Raw genomic sequence first — 19,145 nt, forward strand, 5'->3', positions numbered from 1 at the left:
ATGTCTAAACACTACTTTGTAGGAGTAGGGTTAACTTAGATTTACTTGCTTTCATTTAATTGCTTTCCAATAGTTGATTAGATTTCACCTGCTGAAAAATACAACCTTTTCACTTCTCTTTTATACAAGGCTATAGTAAACTAATTTGGAAGTAGCTTAATAACTACGCTTCAAGTCCCTGAGGATCGACACCCGACTTCCCCACTTTCTACTGAACTTGGGATTATTAGGTAGTATAAATTGTATCTTTGGTAGCTAAGGACCGAAGCCTTGGTGAGCCTACCAACCATCCACTCAATTTTTCCAATGTGGGACAAACTCACAAGTAGAATTCTTAACAATATCCCCCTCACTTGTGAGTTCCAAATGCTCCCCTTTGAATGAAAATCATCTCCCTTCTAGGAGTAAGTCCAATTCCCCAACAGTTGCTCAAGTGGGTCTTACCATTGGAACCTTATGTGCCTCGAATTGCATTCCACATGCCTCTGAACCAATCCTACCTCCCACATCTTGACCCTATTCGGATCCATCCCAAACCTAGATGATCCTTATTGTCATTGGTCACACACTTGGTCCTCCAACTGATAGCACGTCAGGAAAATTAACTTCACGTCTTGACTTTTACGATGTCGCTCACCCAGAGTTACACAACGTCGGCTCTAATACCACTGTCTCAGTGCTTGGTTGAGGCCATTTAGACTTTTTTCCAACATGCAGATCATATGCTCATTCCTTGAAACTTCAAAACCTTTAGGTTGTTCCATGTAGATTTATTCCTATAAATCTCCATGGAGAAAGGTTGTCTTAACATCCAACTATTCAAGCTCCAAGTTTAGACCTGCTATCAATCTGAGTATCACTCATATTGAAGTCATCTTCACCACTGGTGATAAAATCTCATCAAAGTCGATACCCTTCTTCTGTTGAAAACCTTTGACAACTAACCGAGCGTTATGTTTGACGATCTTTCCACTACCATCTTTCTTCAACTTGTACACTCATTTGTTTCTCAGCGCTTTCCTTCCTTTAGGAAGTCTTACCAATTTAAATCTCTGGTTCTTTTGTAAAGAGATCATCTCTTCCTGCATAGCCTATAACCATTTACCTTTTTCTGGATGATTATGAGCTTCTTGAAAACTCTCTGGCTCTCCCTCATCAGTAAGGAGAATATATTCAGACTTTGGATATCTCTTTGATGAAATCAATGTGCGATTTCTCAGTGATCGTCTTGGCCGAGGCTCTTCAACTGGTGGAGCTACTTCTGGTTCTATAGCTTTTGTCAGAGGGGATTGTTACTCCCCTTGCTCAAGAGCTACTTCTGTTCTGTAGCTTCTTGCGAAGGGGATTATTGCTCCCCCTGCTCAACACCCTAGGTATCTTCTTTCTGTTTTGTTTTCAATATTTCATCCTACAAATCTTCATTGTCTGTGGGCAACTGTACTGGTGCAAGAATACGAATGAAATTTTGAGCACTAGAACTGGAACTAGTAGACTTTGTGACTTTCCAAATCTTCATACATATGGTTTTCCTAAAAAATGACATATCTACTTCTTATCAGCTTCTTTGCTAATGGATCCCATAGCCTGTATCCAAACTCTTAATCTCCATAGCCAACAAAATACATGGAGTTGACTTAACGTTAAGTTTTTCTCTCTACTCCTTGGATGCATGTGTAAATGCTTTACACCCAAGCACACTCAGATGAGAGTAGGAAGGTTCATTACTAGACCAAACTTTCTCTAGAATTTCAAATTGCAACGTAATAGAAGGTGATTTGTTAATGAGGTAGTAGGCGGCACAAACTACTTCACCCCAGAATGGCTTAGGCAGTTTAGCCAAATTGAGCAAACTTCTTACTCTTTCCATGATGATCTGGTTCATCCTCACAGCTGCACCATTTTGTTGTGGGGTTCATGGGATTGTCTTCTCATATCGAATAGCACAAACATCGCAGTATGCTTCGAACTCTCTAGAAATGTACTCGCATTCATTGTCTAATCGGAGGCACTTCAACTTTTTTCCTGTTTCTCTTTCCACCATGACATGAAACATCTTGAAGTTGTGAAGTACCTGGTCTTTTGTTCTCTAAAAATATACCCACACCTTTAGTGAAGCATCATCAATAAATGTCAAAAAATATTTGTTACCACCTAAAGTTTCTACTTCCATGGGACCGCAAACATTAGAATGTACCAAACTCAACAACTCTAATATTCTCTTTGTAGAGAAATTAAATGAGACTTTATGTTTTTTTCCAAACAAACAATGATCAAAAGGGTTTAATGGTGTACCTTTTAACACAATGATGAGTGCCTTATTTGTCAATGTGAACAACTCTTTCTTTCCCATGTGTCCAAGTCTCTTGTGCCATAGATTTGGTGATGCCCCGTCTTTAGTTGCATTGAGGCTATTTGTCATTACTTTCACATGGGTCTTGTACAGGGTACTGCAGATGTGTCCTTGTGCGACAACCATGACTCCTTTTTCTAGCTTCCAATTGCCATTTCCAAAATGATTGTCGTAGCCCTGTCGATCGAGGGTGTAGATACCCGAAAAATAAAATAATAAAAGAAATTGGGAAAAAGAGGTTTCTAGCTGGGAGAGGAGAAAATCGGTGATGGTTTTCTGGAGTGAGTAGAAAACCATCGACGGTTATGGAATTTAACCGCGGGCCGGTAACTAGTAAATGGTAAAATTGAGCCAGTTAATGGAAAACCAGCGACTGTTTTTTGAGAGTTAGAGAAACCTGTCGACGATTTTCTCTACAGTGAGCGAGATAAGAAGTCCTGCGAGCTCATTTTTATTATAACAAATCTAAATTTCTCTCTCTCTTTCTAAAACCCTACGAACCACTATTCCTTCTCTCTTCGATTCCAGCTCCGTTAAAGCCCGGATTGACGATCAGGAACTACCACAAGGTTCCTGGGAAGATTCTCTACAACTTTGGCGGAGTAGATTTTCAGTTTGAGGTTCCGAAGCGTCACTCCAAAATGGAGGTAAGGGTGTTAAATGTTAGTTCTAATTGTAAATTTAGAATATATAGGGCCTAGGGAATATTAAATGTTAATATTGTGGAGAATGAGTTGAATAAAGCGGGGTAAATGTGAATTTCAGGTTTTTGGGTTATGAACGCCTAGTGTATGATTTAGGGTGTTAGTGGACCTCTCTGTAAGTCAGGTAAGGGGAATAAATTATAGCAGTCTTTTTTGAAAATTATTGGTTGAGAAATATAAGAAATGGAAATATGATATTTTTACCTGAAATTTATTATGATATGATTACCAGATGAAAATTGTGTGGCATATGATTTATACTGAAATGTATTTGAAATTGAATTAAAAAATTTACATTGAGAATATGAGATTATGAAATGTGAATTGAGATGTGAAATTCGAAATGTGGAAAAATGATGAAAAGTGATATGTACTGAAAGTACCTTCTAAGAAATGATGAAATATGAAATATAGAAGTGTTTTATTGAGAAATATTGAATAATGTGAAATGAGATATGTAAATGTTATTATTATGATGAAATGAGTTATGAATTCTGGAAATGAAATATTGCAATGATAATGCTACAATGAGAATGGTGAAATGTGAATACTGATATATGAATATGAAAAGGGAAATATTGCAATGTAAAATTCTGCAATATGAATATTGAATTATGAGAATTGAAATGTGAAATTCTGAAATGTGTATATTGAAATAGGAATATTGAAATGTGATAGATGAAATGCCAATACCGCATAATGATTGCCAGTAAGTGGTAACGATAACCTTGATGGATGGATATGGAAATCCTAATGATGGGTTGTGATATTAAGCATGATACCGTTGCTAGTGGTGATAGTGCAACCACACGGACTCTTGGAGAGTGTGGCATGGCAGTCAACTAAGCTGTATAGTAGAGTTGTTGTGCCCCCTGAGTCCGGATCAGGGCTATAGGCTGGCCAGTCATACTACAGACGCGGGATTTATGATATGATATTTTGATCTAACCGGATAGGCTAGCCGCGGTTAGGTCTAGTCATCAGGCCGCACAACCTCGACCATGGGGGGAAGCATGGAGTAACGTATGGAGAGTGAACTTGACCATGGGGTGAAGCATGGCATAGAAAATATCCTCAGGGCAGCCATGAGTCACAGACGTGGATGTAGCCGAGGACACTCATGAGCTAGTTATGAAACGGAAATGAAATGGAAATGAAATGAAAATGGAAATGAGAATGGAAATGAGAAATGAAATAGTGTGAGTTAATAATATAAATAGTTCAAGCGAAGTAAAACACTCCGCCTGAGAGCTTGCCGAGTAAGGTGAGTGCCCTGATGAGTATCAGTTGTAGCCAAACCCAAGTTATTTGGGCAAGGATACAAACGATATCAAAGCAGAGGGAAGTTACATGTATGGGCATGTATTCTTCCCTATTCTAGGGAACTTCGCTAGTAAATATGGGTTACATGTAAATTGATTTGGAAATGAAATTAAAAGCTTATGAAAGCTTGTGTTTTGTATCTATATGATTATGATTGTGGAAATGGTATATTTTCTCAGAAGATATTATCACTGAAATGAATATATAATATATTATGATAAAACTCATACTACCACACATTGTAGATAATTTATTCCATATTACTGAGATGTGTCTCACCCAATTATTTAAATATTTTAGGAAACTGAGATAGACCAGGTGATAAAGCTCCTAGGAAGAGGGGAGTTGATACCCTATGTAGACAGAGTGAGTGTTCTGAGCTAGGGATGAAGGATTCCCCTAGTGCATTTTGTGTTTCTTTTCGGTGATGTGTTAGTCATGTATTTATGGATGAGTTAGTACTTTGGTATGTGTATTCGCTGTGGTATGTATGTATATATAAATGACTTCCGCTATTAGGTTGTGAATATGATGATGACTGTGTACCCGTTACCCTATTCGGGTCAGGTTATGTATTATGGTATCAGTGGGTGACGTGGCCGATTTGGGATTATATGTTTTATTTATAAAAAAAAATGGTATAAAAAATCGGGGCGTCATAGAGGGCTACTCCGAAAATAAGATTGAGTCAATGATCAGGGATGTGCTGAACATACTTTAGAGTCATCGTGCAGCCAACATTTTTCTTGATTTAAATATCTCTAATACCCACGATCTTCGAAAAACTGGTATTTCCCATCCTTACAGTGCCAAAATCTCCTGCTTTGTATGAAGCAAAGAAATTACCGTGGGGAGTAGCGGGGTATGAAGTTGTTGTGTCTACCACCCGCTCAATATCTTGACTTGCTACATGAAGGTACATCTATTCATCAGCTTAGAGAAGTGATACGTCCCCCGTATGGGTGACTAGAGATTCACCCTCTTCCTTCTTTGGCTGGCTACCACTTTGACCTTGGTCTCTTTGAAATTTGCAACAATTCCTTTTAAAATGTCCTGCAATGCCACAATGAAAACAAATATATTTACCTCGTTGATTTTTGCCATCACGTGTCTGAGACTGTCCTCTACTTTTGCCTCTGCTCCTGCCTCTACTACTACCTCTCGCATTTGCTTGAGGTCTTCCTCTGTTTTCGGTGATGAGGGCATGTGTCTGATCCATGCCTACTTCCTTTCGTTTGGTTTCTTCACTGAGTAAGGCATCCTTGACCAATGACATGGTAAGTTTGCCTCCAGGAGCTGAATTTCCAAGGGATACTACCAGTGTCTCCCAATTGTCTGGTAGATAACTAAGCAGTAATAAGGCTTGAACTTCATCATCAAGCTTCAACTTTACGTTGACGAGCTAGTTCACCATGTTTTGAAACTCACTGGTGTGCTCGGCTATGGAGGTTCTGCTTTTCAGCTTCATGCTTGTTAGTCGTTTCATAAGGAGGGCTTTATTTCTAGCCTTCTTAGCCTGATACATGACCTCCAACTTTTTTCAGAGGGCATAGACTTCGGTCTATTGGGCAACATAATGGAATACACTATGGTCTATCCATTTTCTAATATAACCAACAATTTTCTTATTCATTTTATCCCAATTTTGTTTATAAATTGACTTGGGTCTCTTACCTTCATCTTCCAATGAATCTGCCAGATTCTTGCAATTCAAGAAATCCTCCATCCTTGGTCTCCATAAGAGTATAATTTGATATCACCAATTTGACCATGGCTCCAGATCTTGAATCCTCCATGGAATGGACTTTAGTTTTTGGTTCTTACTTACTCAAATGATATAATCAGAGTGAAATCACACAAATCTAACTACACGATTATGTTCGGAACGACCTAAAACCTTAGGAACAAGTATGACTTGGTAAAAAATAGACCTGAAATGGGCTAACTCGGCCCAAAACCCCATTCTAAAGTGAGTTGACTCAGTAATGAAATATTCCTGAATGACGGAATATTCTCTAACCGTTATGACACCGTCTATGTTGACGTGGCGCTAACGATGTGGTAGTGATGGGTCCACTGCTGACGTGGTAGTGAGACCCTGGGATGACGTGGCAGTGGGACTCGGCGCTGACATGGTAGTGGGCCTCGACAATGCCACGGCAATGGGTCCTAGTGATGACGTGGTAGTGGGTCCCAGTGATGATGTGGCGGTGGGACTCGGCGATGACGTGGCAATGGGACCCAATAATGATGTGGCATTGGGGACTAGCGATGACGTGGCAGTGGGTCACTGATGATGTGGTAAGGGTGATGTGGCACAATGACGTGGCACCTTCTTCAACCTTCAGAAATTTGCAAGCAACATGTTCAATTTGGGTATGAATCCATCAAAAAGGAGTTATGATAAAGGTGATCACATTTTTGGTACCGACATGGACATGGATCATTCCTATGACATTTGATTTGAAGGTACCTTCAAAAATTTATAATTATTTCGAGTATATGACGAAAAAATATCTGGGAGCAAGCAATAAGAAGGGAAGATCTATTGGACCTTTATGAAGATAAAAAAAAGCAGTTTGCAAACACTTTATTATTAAAGATTCAGAAAATAAGAATAATAAGAAAACAAAGGAAAATAGGTAAAATGGTTTGGTGTAGACCAAATCGTCGACGGTTTTGTGGGAGCTTAGAAAACCATCGACAATTTTGTGTAACCGTGGCCTAGGAATGGTAAAACGGTGAAAAAAGGAAGGGTTAAAACCCAAATTGCTGACGGTTTTAGGAAAACCGTCGACATTTTTGTCTAGCAGTGCTTAATAAAATCAGTCCTGTAGCTCATTTTCTTAAAGGAAAATTTAATCTTCCTCTTTCTCTCTCTTTTAGGGTTGCGGCTCTCCCTCCCTCTCTCTTCGATTTCTCTCTTGATTTCAGCCCGAATCAATTGATAAATGTGATTTCAGGATCCCGGCGGCAATTTACTGTAGTTTAACAGGAGTAGTTTCGTGAATCGGGCATTTTAGGCACCACTCCAAAATCAAGGTAAGGAAGTTGTTTTTCGATTTTTGTTAATTATTGAAGGAGTATGTGCTTAGGAGTATTAAATAGTAAATGTTTTGGGCTTAAGTTGATTGGATTAGGGTTTATGAATACAGGGATTTTGTGCGTACGCCACAGGTGCGGATTAGAATTCCTGCGAACTTTTCTTCAGGAATTAGGTAAGGGGATAGATTATGTCATATATTTTCAGAAAGTTTACCCTTTAAAAAAATGCAGTATTTGATTCATAAATTATATATATAAATTATCTGGGAATGCAAATTTATGGGAACATGTTTATGAATTAATGTAAGTTTTTTTTTTTTTTTTAGATATTTGATGTTTGAACTAAGTAAACCTTGGAAACAGATTTATTGCTATTTTTTAGAAAAAAATAATCTCCCTAGACAGTTAGCATATTATAAAATAGCATTTACTTATGTAGCATGAGTATAAATATTTTACTGCAGATATTAGCATGTCAGACTATTTTATGGTTACACAGAACAAGCATGATTTGATAATGATTTTTTAAAAAAAAAAAACTATAAACAGTACAGAACTTTTGATATTTTTCAGTATATTGTGATAATTCAGCCGGCCTAGATGTCGTGAAAATTCAGCCGGCTCAGATGCCTTGATAATTCAGCCGGCTTAGATGCCGTGATAATTCAACCAGCCCAAATGTCGTGATATTTCAGTCGGCCCATATGTCGTGATATTTCAAGTGGCCTAGTGTCATAACAAGATATATATACACACGCACACAAAACCATGAAACAACTATATTACAGTTATTTATAAAATGTACTATAAGATAGAAAACCCCTGATGGCCTAGTTTAGTTTCAAAGCACGATATTGTAGCTATCAGTTCATATTAGTGCCACCACACGTCTCAGATAGAGTATAGGTGAATGGATAGTCAATTTGAGCTCAGAGTAGTAGTGCGCCCCCCTGGCAGTTCGGACCAGGTTGGGCAAGCCAATCGTACTTACATATGAGTCAATTTTGGCATAGCATGATAGGCCAACCATCGCTAGGTCCGGCCTACGGGCTGCACAACCCAATCATGTGGGGGTAATACATGATAACAACTAGCTATCCATCCAGGAGATAATTTTAGTATTATACAGATATAGCAGACGATTTACATGAATATAGAAATTTATTATGAGACAGTATGTTATGTTGAAATATGATTTCTTCAAACTTATACAGAACAAATTTACCTGATTTATCATATATAGTTAATTATATACAGTATATGTTTATAACACAATAGAACTCATATGCCACACATTGATGTTAATCTATCCTACTTACTGAAAGGTGTCTCACCCCAGAATTCAAACATTCCAGGAAATCCAGATCGACGAGCTTAGTAAGCTTCGAGATAGAGGAGGTTTTAGTACTTCCCTAGTAGCAGGGTAAGTGTTTGAGTTAGGAGATGAATTTTGTGTGTCCCTAGGATATTCTATGGTTTCTTTTTGGGGATGTATATGTATATTATGGAAATAGTAGAACTATGGTATTGTATATGAGGTCAGGTTCATTATGTTTCCCGTTACATAGATAGTATGTATGTATGGACAAGTATATCCCCGGTATCCCACTTTGGGTCCTGGTTGACTTTGTTATATTTTGTGGTATCAGAGTTTAATATGTGGAAAAAAATAAAATAGAAAATAGCCAAAAATTTTGGGTCATGACATTATTAGTAGTTGAAAATAGCAAAAACATAAACACATTTGATGAACTTGGTGCTATAAAAATACGAGCAATATTACATGTATATATCCATAAATGCTACTCTCTAAGTAAATAATTTAGACAATGAAGTAATTATAGTTGCTTTGGCCACTGGACTACAATGTGGAGAGTTCTTGATCTTACTTAAGAAAAGGCCACACATAAAAGAGTTGATGATGTGAGCATAGAAACACATAAATTTGGGCAAGATGATGAATACGGGAAGATTAGGGTCATTGAAAAGAAAGGATCCTATTGAACCTTTATAAAGAAAGGAAAATAAGAGGCACATTCTCAAGCGTCCAAGCTCAAAATCTTTGGTGTTAGTTTCACTAAGTATTTACCATACACCTTGTTGTGCATGGCACATGCTCGTATCGTGATGTTGATCAAAGGAAAGAGTTTCATCACTTAGCCAACATTGATAAGGGCACCTCCCCGCTCTAGCATAACTTGATAAAGTATTGTCATTATTGTGAATATTATGAGCACAATAGAAAATATTGTGTCTATTTGAAGAATGAGACTGAGGCCTTGATCCAATAAGGACAACTCTTTAGTTTTGAGAAGAACAAGAGGAAAGATAGCAATGACAAGAGCAAAATAGTTTACATGAATAGTGTGGAAGAACAAACCATGGACATTTCCATAATCTTTGGGGACAACTAGTGAAGGAGGCAATAATGCTATACAAAAAAGGTATGTTGTTAGATGTTCCAAGTAAATTTTTCTAGTTCAAAGGATGCAATGGGTTCTCAAAAGAAGGTTCAAATGGATCAGAACTTCCCCTTCTAAAAAAGATAGCATGAAGGGTGTCCAGACATCCCATGATAATGCTTTTATAATCTCTCCAATGATAGCCAATTATAAGGTCAGAAGAATCCTAGAAGATTATGGTAGCTCTATTGACATCTTATTTTGGTTAGTTCTACAGGCTATGAAGACAAGGCAAGAAGATTGGAATAGCTTTGGTTGGTTTCCAATTGAGAAGTGGTACAACCCATTAGGACCATCTCACTCTCAATGACTCTGAGGAGTAGACCTTCCCAAGTAACAAAGATGATCTAGTGGTAGATTGACCATTAGCTTACAACATCATCCTAGGATGCTTGAGCCTAAACACCTTGAAAATGGTAATATTCATATTTATATTTTCAATAATATGTAAAACATCTTTGTTAGTTTCTCTAGATATATTCCTTCTTTTTATTAATAAATGAAAATTCATATTGTAACAACCTGCTATTCGTTCTCCAGTTTTTTTTTTTTTTTTTCATACTATAAAATTTATTATGCTCTGATACCAAACTAGATTAAACCAAACCATCAACCTAAACAGCGAGAAGCAGAATTCATATAAACACAATCATATATAAATATATGCAATACCAGAGTGCAAAAATGTTTCCCAAAATATACATATATGACCGTTTCCCAAAATACCCTCAATTGGGCTAGGGTTATACATAAATACTCCCAAAAATACTCACTCGACTGATAGGGCGGTACTGAAGCCCCTCTATCTGCAAGCCTGATCTGTTCACCTACCTGGATCACTTGAAATATATTAGGGTAATGGGATGAGACGACGTTTAGTAAGACGAAATATGCTATTGCTAGTGTGTGGCAAATGAGTTACATTACTATGAAAATTTGCTTCTATCTAATCATGTATAACTGAATCTGTAAATACAGTACAAATAATATAAACCACCACCCTTTTTCTATGTTGCTTAACATATCTATATTTTAGGTTTCTATACATAATACTTTAGATATATATACGTATATTCCCTATTTCTATGAAATTGTACATACATAATTATAACTGAAAACTTCCCTAGATGGATAACTCTATGTCATGATTTAACCCCTCATGATAGGGTTGTGCGGCCCGTAGGCGAGATCTAACCTGGCTGGTTGACCAGGTTAAACCACTATGCTCCGCTAGTCTGATCAACCCTCCTCAACCCATATCTAATGGGGAGTCTATCCACTCGTGGGCTCTATACGATCGACTTATACCACGTATTATCTGAATAGGTGGTTGCACTCTACACTGTATATAATTACGGTACTGTATTCTGTAAATTGTATATGTAATGTCCATCAGGGTCTGATACTATATAATACATCTCTATATACAACTATCTATTTTACCATGATTCTGTAATAACTATATAAACCATGACGCTGTGATAAATTGTATCTGTATCAACTGTATTTCTAAAATGAACTGTAAAACTGTATGTCATGGTACTGTAAATTGTATCTGTATCAACTGTATAATCATAATATTCTGTAATTACTATAAAACATATCTACTGTCTGTATATTCTATAAAACATAACTCTGGAAAATACTGTAAAACATGTTTTTGTACTATATTTATATTCTCAAGCCACACATTAATTTGAAGCATATTTAACATACTTGATAAACTGTGCAAATTTCTGCTGTGAATAATAATCTGATAATAACGTATAATTTATACTGAAAACATACTAGAATTGTCTAGCATAGCATATTTCCCTTACCTGATTCCTGCTAAAATCTCCCTATTATGACGGGTCCTACACTCACAGGGTTCTCCACTCAACACCCTGAAAACCATATATCCCAGAATAAAATATTACTATTTCTACGTCTACAGCATTTTCTACAATTTCTGGGAAATCAAATTCCAACAAAAAGACCTTACCCTGAATCTAGGATGAAATCCAATTTCGTCCCATCGACGATCTGCTCCGGCAGACTTGAAGAGAATTTCCTATGGAGCGTCGTGCTGGCCTCAGATCGTCGATCCAGCGACTAACAGGGCCGAAATCGAAGAGAGAAGAGGGAGAGACCGTAGGAGAGAGAAAATGAGAGAGTTTCACTGAAAAATTTTGCATTTAACCCAGATTTAGGCTATTTATACTGTGGGATTCGTCAACGAGCCACGTCACCTCGTCGACGAGTCCTGTAGAAAGTTCATCGACAAACCCGCACCCTCATCGATGAATTTCAGACTTCCCAAAAATCTTCTTTCAGTATCTTCTCGTTGACGATACGGGACCTCGTCGACGAGATCGTAAAGAACCCTCGTCGACGAAACCCATGTGGTCATCGACGAGGCTTGAAAGAATTTCTTGGGATTATTACATCCGAAGTGCAACATCATCGACTGCCTCCTTCACTTACTGTTTCCATTTTTCCTCCCTCTTTATTATTTAAATACCATTATTCTTCGGGTTGTTACACATATTGTCCTTTGTACTGACTCTGCTTTAGAGTAAATATGATTCTTAAGGAATCTTTTAGCAGTATCCCTTGTAGGATTGTGCAAAGGAATTAGAACACTCCAAAAATGACCACACCAAAAATATCAATTGATGGACCTATTTCTCCACATTGATTAAAGAAACTGATATCATACACATTGAGGAATACAACTAAAAAGAAAGAATTATTAGCATTCAAATAACTAGAAACAACACCAAACCTTGGCTGCATTACTTGAGGAGGTAACTTTGGGGCCTGCTTAATAAAGAAAGCTACCTTGGCTCAAATATCAAGGGGGTAACCTTAGAAGATGCCATGAAAGAGAAGGCCATTTTGGTCACTAAGAGTAAAGGAGGTGATCTTAGGAAATACCCATGGGAAAGCAAGTCGCCTTGAAAAAACAATGTAATCTTAGGAAATGCTCAAGAAAGAGTACCTCAATCTCTAAGACTAGAATGGGAAATCTTGGGAAATACCTAAAGAGAAGATCACATTGGTTAAATGAACATATGATATAAAACCTTAGGAAATGCCTAAGAAGTATAAATTCACATGGTTGCTAGCACATGAGGAATTGAAATTCATAGGGTTGCTAGGATATGAGGAGCAATACTAATTAAGGGCACCTCAGTTGAAAAACTTGGGGTGGTAATCTTAGGTATTACTCAAGAAAAGGTCATCTTAGTCGCTAATATGGAATTGGTATGGAAAATACTCACAAAAGAGAAGGGCAGCTTAGTCAAAAGGAAATGCCTAAAAAAGAGAAGGTCACATCGATTGCTAAGATAGGAGAAGGAACCCTAAAAATACCCATGAAAGAGAAGTTGGAAGAAGTTACCTTGGGAATGGCTAACAAAAAAATAAAAAATAAAAAAGGTTACCTCGGATCCAAGGCCCTAGGAAGGCCAAGGAAGAAAAAAGAAAAAAAAAAAAAAAAAGGAACACCTTGGCTTCAAGGCTCAAGTTGGCCAAGTGAGAAAAAAAAAAAGAAAAAATAAAAAAGAAATGAGGAGCTTAGAAGGTGAGGTTCTTGACTAGGCATCTAAGCTCAAAGGCCCAAGCATGATCCAACTCCAAGGTTAAGAAGGCTAAGCAAAAAGACGATTTGATGTGAGGAGTGAAATGCCTAGGAGGCGGGGTGTAATAACCCAAGAAATTAATCAAGGCCTTGTCGACGAACACAAGGGATTCGTCAATGAGGGTACATAAGGATCTCGTCGATGAGGTTACGTCTCATCGATGAGAAGATATCGAGAGGGGGGTTTAGTCCAGTCTAAAATTTGTCGACAAGGGGTGCAGATTTGTCTACGAACTTCTTCAGGGACTCGTCGACGAGATGACATGTCTCGTCGACGAATCCAAGGCTATAAATAGCCAAAACCTGAATTTTTGGCCGAATTTTGGTGCAGGAAATCCTCTTTCTCTCTCTAAAACGTTTCCCTCCCCTTCTCTTTTCTATCCCGACTCCATCTCTCGTCGGATCGACGATCTGAGGCCACCATGATGCTCCTGGGAAAGTTCTCTCTAAGTCTACCAGAGCGGTGGGGCTGGGTTGAATTTCATCTTAATCTCAAGGTAAGGCATTTTATTCAGTATATGCCTTTTCCACAGTTATAAGAAACGTAGTATATGAAGAAATAATGATATTTTGTTATGGGAAATGTTGTTTCAGGGAGTTGAGTGGGAAACCCTATGGGTGTAATACCAGTCACAGTAGGGGGCTTTTGCAGAAATTAAGAAAGGGAAATATGTTATGCTAGTTAAAATAGAGATTTTTATTAGTATAATATAGTATAAGTTCATGGGTTTTCAGAGCAGGAATTTATACAGCTTATAAATTATGTTTAATGAATTTTAGTTGTGTGGCATGAGAATATTGATATGGTACAGAATTATATACAGCTTCTTACAGAATCGTGTTTTATAGTATTTATGCAGAAAGATGTTTTACAGTATTTTTAGGATCATGTTTACAATATATACAGACGAGGAAATGCTTTTACAATTTTTCATAGTACCATGATTATACAGTTTTACAGAACCATGACATATAGATTTACAGTTTATTTCATAAATACAGTTGATACAGATATAGTTTAATACAACGTCATGGTTAATACAAATAATATAGAATCTTGGTAAAACAGATAGATTGTATATAGAAATGTATTATATAGTATCAGACCCTGATGGACCATTACAAATTAGTTTACAGAGCACGGTACCGTAACTATTTACAGTTTAGAGTACAACCACATAACTCATATAGTATGTGGATTTATAGTAGTCGATCGTGCCTATGAAGTAGACAGGCTCCCCATCAGTTAGGGTTGAGGAGGCCGATCTGACTTTCGGAGTATAGTGATTTATCCTGGTAGGCCAGCCAGTGATAAGTCCCGCCTACGAGCTGCACAACCCTGTCATGAAGGGTTAGATCATGACATATAGCCATTTAGGGAAGTTTTCTCAATTACTATATGTATACACAAATTTATAGAAATAGTGGATGTATCTACGTATATTAGAAGTATTATAAATAGGAAATTTATAAAGATAGATATGATGAGCAACGAGTTTTCTCAGTCACTATATGTATACACAGATTTACAGAAACAGTGGATGCATCTACGTATATTAGAAGTATTATGAATAGAAAATTTATAAAGACAGATATGTTAAGCAACATAGATAGAAGCTATATTGTATGTATTTAAACATGTATTCTCAAATTTAGTTATTAATGATATATTTAAATCAGATATTTACAGAAATGTAACTCATTTTCCACACACTAGTGATAGCATATTTCGTCTTACTGAGTGTTGTCTCATCCCAGTAATTTAATACTTTTCAAGTGATCCAGTTAGGCGAGCAGATCAGGCTTGCAAATAGAGGGGACTACTGTATTGCCCCATCAGTAGTGTGAGTATTTTGAGAATAGTTGTATATGTATATTTTGGGAAATATTCTGGCACTTTAGTATTGTATATATATAATTATGGTTATGTGAATTCAGTTTCTCGCTACTTAGGTTGATGGTTTGATTTAAAAAAAAAAAAAGAATTTTAGCAAGTCGTTACACGGGGTGCTTACCTCCAACACCAAAAATAAAAAATAAAAATAATAATGAAGTGAGGAGCTTAATAGGTGAAGTACCTAAGGTGAGATGCTTGGTCTTAATACTCTAGGAAAATAAAAGTGAGGAGCTTGGGAGGTGAGAACTAAGCAGATGAGGTGCCTAGGAGGTGAAGATTTGCATGGTTTTAACACCCAAAAGAAGGGTGAGGAGCTTTCAGGTGCCTAGAGGTGAGGTGTTTGGCTTTAACACCTAAAGAAAAAGGAAATAAGCAAAGAAAAATAGATAAGGAGTAATGTCCCTAGCAAATAAGGGGCTTTGGTCCAAAGCCAGAGAGGAAAAAAAAAATCAAGGTGAGGATCTCCGCTCCAACACCTAAGTAGCATAAAAAGAAAAAAAATTAATCCACTCCAAAACTTGAAGCCTACTCTTTCAAGATTATTAGTGGGAGGGAATTAGACGGCGCAAAATGTGTCTTTTACTTTGCTAGGTACATTGACTACAAGAGAATATTTGGAATTTCTCATAAATAAAGGCATTGCAATCGCGAGGATCTTAAAAGTAAAATAAAAGGGTATAACATCCTCATAAGAAAAAACCCTAATCAAGAAGACATTTAAATCATGAGAGCAAGCTTATATAGAGGAGGAGTAAGTCAAAAGTAGGACACACTAGCTTATTATATTTTTGTTACAAACCTTTATTATCTCCCTTTTCTTTATCATACTTTAAGTTAAACATCAAAGAGATTCCTTCAGATCACTTCAAGTGTAACGCTCCAGAAAATACCTGCTGATATAATAATAATAATAATCCTAATAATACACCATCATGACATCTTTGATACCATACTTTTACATTCCCATTTTTTTTTTTTCATTTTAATCACAACACACACACACACACACACACATATATATATATATGATAATATAAATATTACATCTGCCCATTCACTGCCTGCAGAAGCAAAAATAGACCTATCCATAACTGTACATACTAGAGTACTACTTCTCAACCATTACTATACCATCTCCTCAGACATAACTGTAATCCAAAACTCTAAACATTTATATACACAAATCCAGACTAACACTTACCCTATCTGTAATATCTACACCCCATTCCTGAGCTCCTAGGTCTACGTACCTGGTGATCCTGAAATGTTGAAATATTAACGGGGTGAGACACCTCTTAGTAAGACGGAAAAAATTAGTGTCAGTGTGTGGCAATAAGTCTGTATATATAAATGTATGATTCATCTCTTAATTACTGAAATGACATGGCAATTTAAACTATACTTATACTTGTATAATTTCATATCGCATATCCTTTTTTAGTTCATAACTCGGCTTAAAAGCCCTATATATATAAATTACAAGTCACATGATGTGTACATGTATAAATCAATTGTTGAGATTGGGGCGTTTCGTACCGTCGTCCCTCAATCAGGCATTCATATTTTTATTCACGATTCATCACATATATTTACTATGATACATATCAACATTTTCTGCATGATTGAGGCATTTTGTACTGCCGTCTCTTAATCATCTATTCATATTCATCACATACATATACCATGATTCATATCAAACATTTTCTGCATGATTGAGGTGTTTCGTACTGCCGTCCCTCAATCAGCTATTCATACTATGCTCTCACTGAGTTTGAGGCGTTTTGTACCGCCGTCCCTCAAACTAGTCAATCATCACATACATTTGCTGAGTCTAAGGCGTTTCGTACCGCCGTCCCTCAGACCTGCCATTCGTACTACTACCATGACGAACAACATTATGTTTATGTGAGCGTTTTCGTAGTGTAGTTATATTTGCAATTTGGGTTGTCCTAAGCATAATTTGTGCGTTATCATTATTGTTATTACATGTTTCATAGTTTAAGATTATATGTTTCATGTTTTATAATTTGTCTGATTTAGGTTATATAATTTGTGTGTAAGGTAAGAGTTTCTAAATGTATTCGTAAGTGGTCGAATTACAATTTTCCAATTATCCGCATGAATATAACAAACTATCATACCACAACTCTTGTATATAAAAACATTGTCATGCTAATGCTCTATATATTAAACACTTTTTATAACTCTGTTAAATTTTATCATATCATATCTCTGTATAAAATATTGTCATATCACAACTGATCACGGCACCCGCCCGGCTATGCTGATCATGGCACTGGGCCGAGTGTACTGATTACGGCATTGGGCCGACTATACTGTCATAATATACTGAACAATATCGTAATTTTTGTAATATTCATAACCTTCTAAAATTGTTATCAAACCATGCTTGTTATGTGCAATCATAACATAATCTGACATACTTATCTCATGCCATATAATTTGAATAATAATTCATAATATAAAATCAACTTGGGATAATTATATTGTTTAAAATAATGGTATAATAAACTCTAGAATTTTACTCAATCCCAAAATACCTGTTTCCCACAAATATACTTATAACCATAATAATCCAAAATTCTCATATGCCTAACCATTGAGAAAATCACGTATAACATTTTGATACTTAAAATCTCAGTTTTAAACTATTAAGCTTTAGAAAATAAGCTGACCTAATTTATTCCCCTTATTTGATTTTTGGAGAAATGCCCGCAGAGATCTTAAAGCAGTGCCTACGGTGTTCGCATAAATCCCTGTATTCACACACCCTAGTTTAATCAGTTCAACCTCAGAATAATTACTATCTTAACATCTCTGGACTCACACATTCCCGTTAACCGATTAAATTCTAAAGAAAACGCGAGTATGATCCACTTTCCATATTTAAATTTAATTTCTAACATATTTAAAAGCACCAATATGATCAAATCCCTACAATTTAACCTAATTCCAAAATATTTCCCAAATATTCTATTTAATCAAATTCTAGCAGTTTAATTTAATCCCAGAAAAAAATCTAATATAATGCAATCTTACAGTTTAATTTAATCCCAAGAATATATCCAAAAATCTAATATAATCAAATACTACAATTTAATAAATAAACCGTAATTTTCATACCTGTAAAATTACTTAGAAATCTATATACAATATTCTAGTAATTATATACCATGATTTAACCGGATGAATTTCTAAAATAAATGACATAATTTGTACCTCTCACCTTAACCTTAGAGTGGTGCATAGGATCTTCAAATAAAAAATATGCTCCAATTAAATTAACGAGGATCGAAAATTGGACCCTATGATGGTGTTCGATCGTCAATTTGGCCAATATTGGGAAGAAATTGAAGAGAGAAAGTGAGTTTACCTTATCCTAAGAGTGGTGTCTATGATGCCCTAATCACAAATCCCCTCCGATTAAAATGTTGGTAGTCGAGAATGAAACCTAGGGGTATTTTTCGTTCTTCAATCGACCGAAAATTAGAGAAAAACTTAAAGAGAGAGGGAGAGTGGTTGAGGAGAGAGAGAGAGTTGAGAGAGCGTGATGAGAGAGAGGTGGGCACAACTCTCTGTTTCAATCTTCCTGATTTCTCCGGAAGATTTGAGAGATATATATATTATTATTTTTTGGAATCACTACATTAAGTCCTCCAAAGGTCATTGTTTCCTTTACAGGCAAATTTACATCTAGTTCGATTAAAAAAATGACTAA

The sequence above is a fragment of the Malania oleifera genome, chromosome 1 (genome assembly GCF_029873635.1).
Source record: "Malania oleifera isolate guangnan ecotype guangnan chromosome 1, ASM2987363v1, whole genome shotgun sequence".
Classification (NCBI taxonomy): Eukaryota; Viridiplantae; Streptophyta; class Magnoliopsida; order Santalales; family Ximeniaceae; genus Malania; species Malania oleifera.